Raw genomic sequence first — 8,672 nt, 5'->3', positions numbered from 1 at the left:
GGTGTTGTATTTAAACTCAGATTCAGAAACGTATGGCTGTATTTGACTCTGTTTTCTCTTTCAACGTTTTTCGCCGCCGTGTTTAGTATGTGGTATGTGAAAAAATGATAGTGGGTACATCTTGCTCAGAGTTCGTACTCTTTTGAGCTTTTAAAATTCCATGACTTTCCATGAAATTTTCCATGACTTGTCAAAGTTTTCCATGACCTAAATTTGACCATTTTCCTTGGAATTTTTCAAAAATTATCTTGATTTCGGTACGTTTTTTTTGTACAATCAATACCATTTTCCATGACCCACACTTAAATAACATGACTTTTCAGGCCTGGAAAATCAAATTCTATTATTCTATGACTTCACAGAATTCCCATGACCTGTACGAACCCTGTTGCTTTGTTTATTAAAAAGTATTCCCTCTTCATGACAGCTATTTCGCGATTTTGGGAGGGCGATATTTGACAAACTCTTTAAACCTCCTAAGATTTTTTAAAATTTTAGTACTGTACTAAGCGAATAAAATAACGTTAGACCAGCAATCACGGACAAATGAATGCGATTTAGTAGAAATACTACAAAAATCAATAGCTTTGTGCGGCGCTAAGTGCATGCCAAATATCGCCAAAGGACTAGGCTCAGTGATTATTCAACAATAATCAGAGCTGATTATCAAGAACTGAAAACTAACAAAAAAATAGAAAACATCAAACACAAGTGTTTGCTTACATACGGTGTAAACCAGTTTAATTCATCCATTGAAATCATAATTTATAAAACGGAACAAAACAATTAAATATAAACACTACGAGAAAGACATATCCGATACCTTTGTTTAACTGTTTGTGGCTTCTGAGCAAATGTGCGAATCCTCTCGAAATGAGTAGCTCCTGTCACGAAGAGAACTGAATTTAAATGTTTGCTAAATTGACCTGCCTGAGTTTCTCATGGCCGCACGCCATCTACAAAACCACCGTGTTTACCATCAGTTGTGATGCCTCGAGAACCATCTCTTGAAAATATTTCCCCGCCCCTTTCACATGAGACTCTTCGATTATAGACTTGCATTTGATCAACCCTTGATTCCTGAGGACGTGGTAGTCCCGGAAAGCTCCCATGCAGTTTCGATGACTTAAGTAATTCCAGTAAAGTAACTTACCTTAAGGTTACTATTGTTAGCGGCTACTAATTTTAGCGAATTGGGCGCGTTTATTAAATTGAACACTGAGATATGAAACTGTCAAAACTCATAAACACTACAAAAAATATTTTTGTAATTTCTGAATTTTGGAATTTGACCACATATCGCGAAGAACGGAGATAAAACGAAGATCTGCTTAAAAAACCGAAGATCTGAAAAAAAAAAATTGCGAAGAAAACGAATTCGAAGACCGTGGGTACCCACAGAGAGGCAACTATGCTTTGAGTGACTTTATTGTTTGGGTGAGGGCTGGGTGGCTCCCGTCACAACAAATATCTCCTGCTCCCTTACCTCGCTCCAATTTTCACCATAAAGTAGCCATGAGTAGGAAGAACTCTGTCTCTGCTGGGCCAAATTGTAAACACGCTAGGGAATGTCACTAAAGATGTGTTGACGGTTCATCGTGTTGTAAGATAGGAAAGATGAACGTTTATTCGTTTGACTCACGATGGAATCGCTTTGAGTTGTTGATCACGACGTTTCGACTGCAATTCTGCTAGTCTTCTGATCAGGCGATGAGGTCGATTGTTTAAGCGTCACCATTGTAAAGATTCCCTGTCTTAAAGATTCCCAGAATGACTGTTGCAAAAGCATTACGAAATTGTTCAAAAGAAACATTGTGTGCGTGCGATAAAAATAACTGCCCAATATAAAGTCTATATGTGACAAATTTATAACACATGGTAGCACTGTTTCCAAAAATTGAACATTAACGGAAGCAACATTTAATGGGTTATCCGCTTTTTTTTTTGTAGTTTCTCGAGCCCCAATCTCGCGTCCCCACGAACAGCGTCCCCAGACACGCGCCCTGCCCCAGGTTCCTGTCCCCACATCCCCGTCGTTGTTTTGGCTACATCCATCCAAGATAGCGGATCATTGTGACGTCATTCAAATTAAACATTGCACTACACACTGTTCAAGGTTCTTGTTCATGGATTTTATACTTTTCGACTAAGCTGCATGCCAACAAGCTCTCATGCTCAGGAATGTTAAAACATAGGCACGCTAAGCGTGCAGGAGTTATTTTTTCAATTTATGGGGTGGCTTGGGGTGAAACTGGGTGATTGTCCTGTTGGGATGGTTTATGCCATGGGTTGAGCCATTTGTGTATGGCGGCCCACGGAGTCACTTTTTTGCACAAAATTTGCTTGCAAACAAAATAACTTTTACGTGCATTTTGATACATCAGAACTGTTTTATTCAATACGTAAATTTTCGTCATTTAATTGAAAAACAAAAACTAATTCAATTATCAAAATGTCACAAAATGGCACGTTCTTATTCTGTTTAAGCGGTTATTTTGTTGCTAGCTTTGTAGCAACCGTAACGTGTTACTTTTGTTTGTTACAGAATACTTTTGGATTTTTGCCAAACACTGAAACATGATATTGTTGTTTTTCTCACTTTTGAAACATGAGACCTTTGTTTTTTAAAAACGAAGGTAACACGATACCCTTGTTTTTCTCGAAAAAGCCACGTTTCCAAACGAAGTAATAAACGCATCAAATCAAAAACCACTTTCTTCGGGAAAGTTCTTTAAAGCGCAGTATACCTGGAGTCTTTGTTTCCTGTCAGAACTGTTCAACAAAGATTTTCTTTCATTTACAACCTAAATTCTATTCAACAAACAAGAACTAATTGAGATATCAAACTGTCACGGAATGGCACGCTCTTATTCTGTTTTTGCTATCGATTGGAGTTGCTTTTAACAGCAAAGTTAATACTTGTACCGGTTCATGAAATATTTGAACGAGATGTTTTACAGTTGATTTCGGTTTACTTTGGCCGCCCGCTTTGCGAAGTTTGTTGGATAATTGGAAACTTTGTTATGAAGTTGCCAATGACGTTGCGAGTTTGCGAATCAAATTGCGAACTTCGATAAGTTCCCAACTTCGGCCCGACTGAACTTTCGAAGTTTTGGTAGTTGAGGAGAAACAAGACATGTTGCTCGAAAGTCATGGCGATTTCTGAACTCGAAGATTTTAGAGCTTGTCAAGGAAAGTTGAAGTAGCTTGAAGTGCAAGACAACGTTTCGCATCAGCGATCACGCAAGTGATTTGGCGATAAATAAATTTTATGCAGGTAGAAATTTGGTCAAATTTTAACTTTTTTGTATGAAAACACATCTTTAACGATTTCTGTGAGGCATAATCTTCACTGTCTTCAATTTCAAGTCTTCTGCGTTTGTAAACCGGATGAAACTGGATGGTTTATTAATCGGGCGTGGCCGATTTAAGGTTTACCCTTTGGTCGTCCTAGAGCGTAGTCTCCTGGCGCGGCCAAAAAGACGGGGATAGCTCGGGGTTGCTACAAAACCGCTACGGGTGACGCATACCGCAATGGTTTTCATTTTAGTTTTGACAGGAAATCGTTGCAGGCACACTTGGTCGACTTTTGGGTTAATGTGTAATCAGGTTGTGTTTTTTTGCTTCGGCGGAAGGACAGAGAAAAAAGCTTACGGGGCAAAGTACAGTATGGGGCCCAGTTCTCGGCCACTTTTGACGTAAACTTGTATTTCTTACCTCAGAAGAATCGCAGGAACTTAAAATTTCTCCCAGAGCTAGCTACATTATTCAGCTTTTTGGTGTAAAGCTATCGACCGGTCAAAAATTAATTTGCCCGAGCAATAATAAAAATAAAAGCTCCATTTGTGGGCCCAGTTCTCGGCCACCTTGGCCCAGTTCTCGGCCACTTTTGACGTAAACTTGTATTTCTTACCTTAGAAGAACCGCGGAACTTGAAATTTCTCCCAGGCTGCTACATTCTTTTTGTTGTAGCTATCGACCGGTCAAAAATAATTTGCCCGAGCAATAATAAAAATAAAAGCTCCATTTGTGGGCCCAGTTCTCGGCCACCTTGGCCCAGTTCTCGGCCACTTTTGACGTAAACTTGTATTTCTTACCTCAGAAGAACTGCAGGAACTTGAAATTTCTCCCAGAGCTAGCTACATTATTCAGCTTTTTGGTGTAAAGCTATCGACCGGTCAAAAATTAATTTGCCCGAGCAATAATAAAAATAAAAGCTCCATTTGTGGGCCCAGTTCTCGGCAACCTTGGCCCAGTTCTCGGCCACTAAAAAGCTTGTCCGTAATTATCTGTAAAAAATGCTCAATTAATTTTCACAGTCATAAAATCACTCTGTAAACCTATTTATACTATATCGATCCCAAATTATTTTTATGATGCTTTGTTTTACTTTAGAAAAGAAGGATTTTAACGCGCCTAGTTGCCTATGTGCAGGTTCTGGCAAAACCGCATTGTGTGACCCGTGCATTTAGATGGTTTATTTTGCAGTGAAAAGGTCTTGAAAGATTTAGGTGTTGTAGAAATAATAGACAAGACAAGAGTCCGCTCAAAACTTAGAGATAAGATTGAACTTTATTTTTAAAACATTTATTTCTTTCATTCTGGCAGCAGCAGATGAAATTATATTAAAAACCAAGCGCTAAGCTGTGATAGCGAGCAGGGTGGCCGAGAACTGGCAAATACGCAAACGTCGCAAGAAAAAATTTCGAAGTAAATTAAGACCAAAAAATACAACGGTTCAACGAAAAGTTAACTAAAGCAGAAAGCTGAATTATTCTACGTTTCACATGCCAAAAATTAGCTCGTATGGTGGGGGCTTTTGGATAAAATACGAATTTAACTACATCCATGAATTTGGAGCCGTAAACAAACAACTTTTTTGGGAATGCAAATTCACCTACCTCCGCGTAAACTCGACGTGTGAGCTTTCTATATCGAATCAGGCGGTGTGCGCACTGGGATCGCTATGCATTGTGATGTAAAATTTTCAGTGGCGGCGGCTGGTTTGACAAGCTTCGTTTCGAAATTATTTCTTTTCTGGCTCCTTTTCTCAGTTACAATACTTTCTCACTAATTATTTTTCACACAATTTTTTTTCCACCACAATATCGTCCTATAGTTTTCCGTCTTTCAGCATTTCTCTCACTACAAGAACTTCTTCCTTTTCTCGTACCTCCCAAACCTCCCTCTTTGTTTGTAGACTTTTTTCATATGCTTCGAGTACGTATCGCATTTACTCCATCTCAACATTCTTTTCCCCCTACAACTTTTCTTCTTCTTTTCTTTCAAACTTCGATCATTATCTTACTTTGGGGATTCATTCAGGTTTTTGGTTCATCAACTTTTCTATTTATCTCTCTATGCAATAAACAATTTATTATGACGACAACACAAAACTAACTTTTCATATGCTATTCCCCAAACCACTCATCAAGTGCAGTCATGAGATAGTGCTAATTCAATGGAGACATAGAATGACTTCAATCCTTAATCACTAATTCAAGATCAGTGCTGACACCATTTTATATTCAATAAATGGGAGGGGAGGGGTAGCAGAAGACTCATTTTCTTCCTCTTTGGCTGATCCTGAAGCATGGTCTGACATTCTCATTTGCTCGGGGTTGAACATGGGATGACTTGGGCTTTTGGAGTTTGCCACACAACTAACAAACTATATTCACTCTCTTCTATGCTTACACAAATCCTTTCGCTACTTAAACTACTTCATAATCATACAAAAACTGCAATAAAAAAAAAATCTTTTATTTATTAACTTTAAACACTTAATTTCTTAAAACCATAATCACTATTTTTGTATTTGCAGGGGAGTCAAACTCAACGAATAACAAAAGACGCACTGCCCTGGAGCTTAGGATCGTAAATTACACTTAGTCATCATAGATACATCAACATCATCTCCGCCGGCAGCATAATCCCTTTTCGCATCTGTGAGCTCAACATCTCGATCGACACTGTACTACGGACAGGGTCAACCGCTCCGGTTGGTTGACTGGGAGTCAAGTGCACTGATCGTGTGATCGAACAAGTGAATTGGGCCAGGTTGGTCGTCTTGCAGTGTGGTAGGCTATCGACCGCTATCGTGCCCGGCGGGCAGATATCCTTCCTCACGACCAACATGCGAATGTCGTTACAAACGGTATGTATCAAGGCGAGACGTTTGCAACCAAACTCAACTTGTTTGTTCACGTTCTAGGAACATAGACAATTCGCTGATTTTCGCAGCGTATTTAACGAATACAGCTCGCCTTCGTCGCCTGCCACGAGCTGTGCACTAATCCACGACTTGACTCAAATGACAGATTTTATTTCGACCATGATGTGCGTCCCAGTGCGCACACCGCCTGATATCGAATTGAACGATCAAACTCAAGATACTTAAAGCACATGAATCAGTCTATCGTTTGAAGGAAATACCTTTTTCTTTTGATTCAACTGGAGTGTGAAAAAACGCGTTAAACACAAAGTGGCCGAGAACTGGGCCCCATACTGTACTGATATTCACCATTGTGAAATTGCACTTACTTTGACAAGTTAAAGTTATTTTTGTAAATGAAAAAGGTAACGTCATTGATGTCACGCAGTGTTTTTTTTTTTTAGCAAACTAGATGGTTTGCTGGTTTCTGACTATGAATGGGGGTGTGATCTTGCGGTATATTTTTTGAGCCTGACTCCGCCGTAAAACTTTTTTTTTATTTAGCAAGAACTGTGTCGATTTTCATTTCTGAACAATTGGTCGTCAAGTCGTTTGTCACAAAGAGTAGAATGTTTGTACAGCATGTTTTGGAATTATTTTAGATTTGGTTAGTAAGACGCTTCTGAAGACCTGAGCAAAACATTGGGAATGTACAGTGTTAATAGGAACTTGAATGGAATTTTTCACAAGTTGGATAAAGGTATCAACTGAAAAAAATGGAATTCAAAATGAGAACTTGGATTTTGTTGTAATTAAATTTTATAGCGGATTGGATGCATAATATCACGGCTTTGAAAGTCTTCAAATAATTAGAAAGGTTCCTTTCTTCCTTTTGATCTTATTGTTATTTTCATGTATTGATTATTCGAAAGTGGTTTTCGTTGATACGAAAAAAAAAAACGGGTTTTCACTGAATTGCTTGAAGTATTTTTAGACGTGATAATATTGGCTTAATCAAATTACATTGTGCACGAAATATTTGTTATTCTTTTGTCTTGAAACTTTGAGGAAATTGAAATTTTTGTTTGACAGTAGTGTATGAAAGGCATTTTATAGAACTGAATAAAAAATTAGAAACTTTGATAAAGGTTATTTCAAAGATTTATTTTGCCTGATTTTGAAGGGTTTCAGGAGTTTTAAAGAGTGCTGGTAAACGGCTGTATGTTGTTTGTGATTACGGATCTTATTTAGTTTCGAACGCTCTAATTTTTGAAAGGTTAAAACAGGTTAAAACCGGGCGGTTTCATGAGTTTTTTGGGTAGAAAGGTACGGTGGTGGTCAAAAAAAAATGTTTAGAAAGGAATGACTGTAGTAGCACGTAAGTCGGAGGTTTGCGTGAGTCACGGGGTATAGTATGCGTGAGCTGGATTTCCGGCGTCACAACGGCATGTTTTGTTTACTGAAAGATACACTCGACGTTTAGTTAGCTTAGTCGGCTTGGGAAACTATTTTAAAAATGAATGTTGTAATAGTTAATTAATAGTAATCTAGAATTAACCCACTCTCGATTGGAGTCTGTTCTGGATTCGCGCTACCTTTTCGCCGCGAAGGAATTTTGTAAAATTTCGCTAGTGGAAAGAGGTACTGTAAGAACAGTATCAATAACTCAAAAGGAGGAACTTCTTTGTAGCTCTGAATTAAGACGTATGATAAAATTTTAGAATAAGAAACTTTCGATATATGGTTTTCATATTGTTTTTGTCAATTTCCTTTTGTGGCAGATTTTTTGAGAATCAGCTTTTCTTTCGTGTGATGACAGACACAGGACAGAACGAGAGGTGGATGAGAAAGATGCCGAAGATGAATATATAGGCACCGAAAAACGACAAGAACCGTCAAGGACTTATCTTTAGAGGGCGGGGAGTTTTGGCATACTGTATTTTGAGGACTGGACTGGACTAGTAAAACGCGGACTAGTAAAACGCGGAATTGTAAAACGCGTATCGGACTAGTATAACGCGGACTAGTAAAACGCGGACTTGTAAAACGCGGACTAGTAAAACGCGGACTCAGGTAAAACGCGGACTTGTAAAAGGCGGACTAGTAAAACGCGGACTAGTAAAACGCGGACTTGTAAAACGCGGACTTGTAAAACGAGGGCTTGTTAAGCACGGACTTGTAGAGCGCGGACTTGTAAAACAAGCGCTTGTAAATCGGATAAAACTAAACGGTTTAGCGAGCGAAACAATTTGTGTTTGAAGCTCTTGTGTGTTTCTTCGACGGCATATTTCTAGCTTTTTTGAGCACTCTATGGTCTGTTTTAGCGTGGAGATGTTTTTGCAGTATAGGACATGTTCGTTCTGCAAACCCCTACTAAAACAACGAGATTGATGCTATGAGTTGTGTGCATATGTTTCTTTCTTTCCACTACTTGACGTCTGTTGAGTGCAGTCGTTTTTATTGCTCGCACGAGGTAGAACGGGGCCCGTCCAGAAATCAACAGTCAATCGTAAATAAA

Source organism: Oculina patagonica, chromosome 12 (genome assembly GCF_052425735.1).
Source record: "Oculina patagonica isolate OP01 chromosome 12, crgOcupat, whole genome shotgun sequence".
In the NCBI taxonomy this organism is placed as follows: domain Eukaryota; kingdom Metazoa; phylum Cnidaria; class Anthozoa; order Scleractinia; family Oculinidae; genus Oculina; species Oculina patagonica.
Note: the sequence above shows the minus strand (reverse complement) of the source record.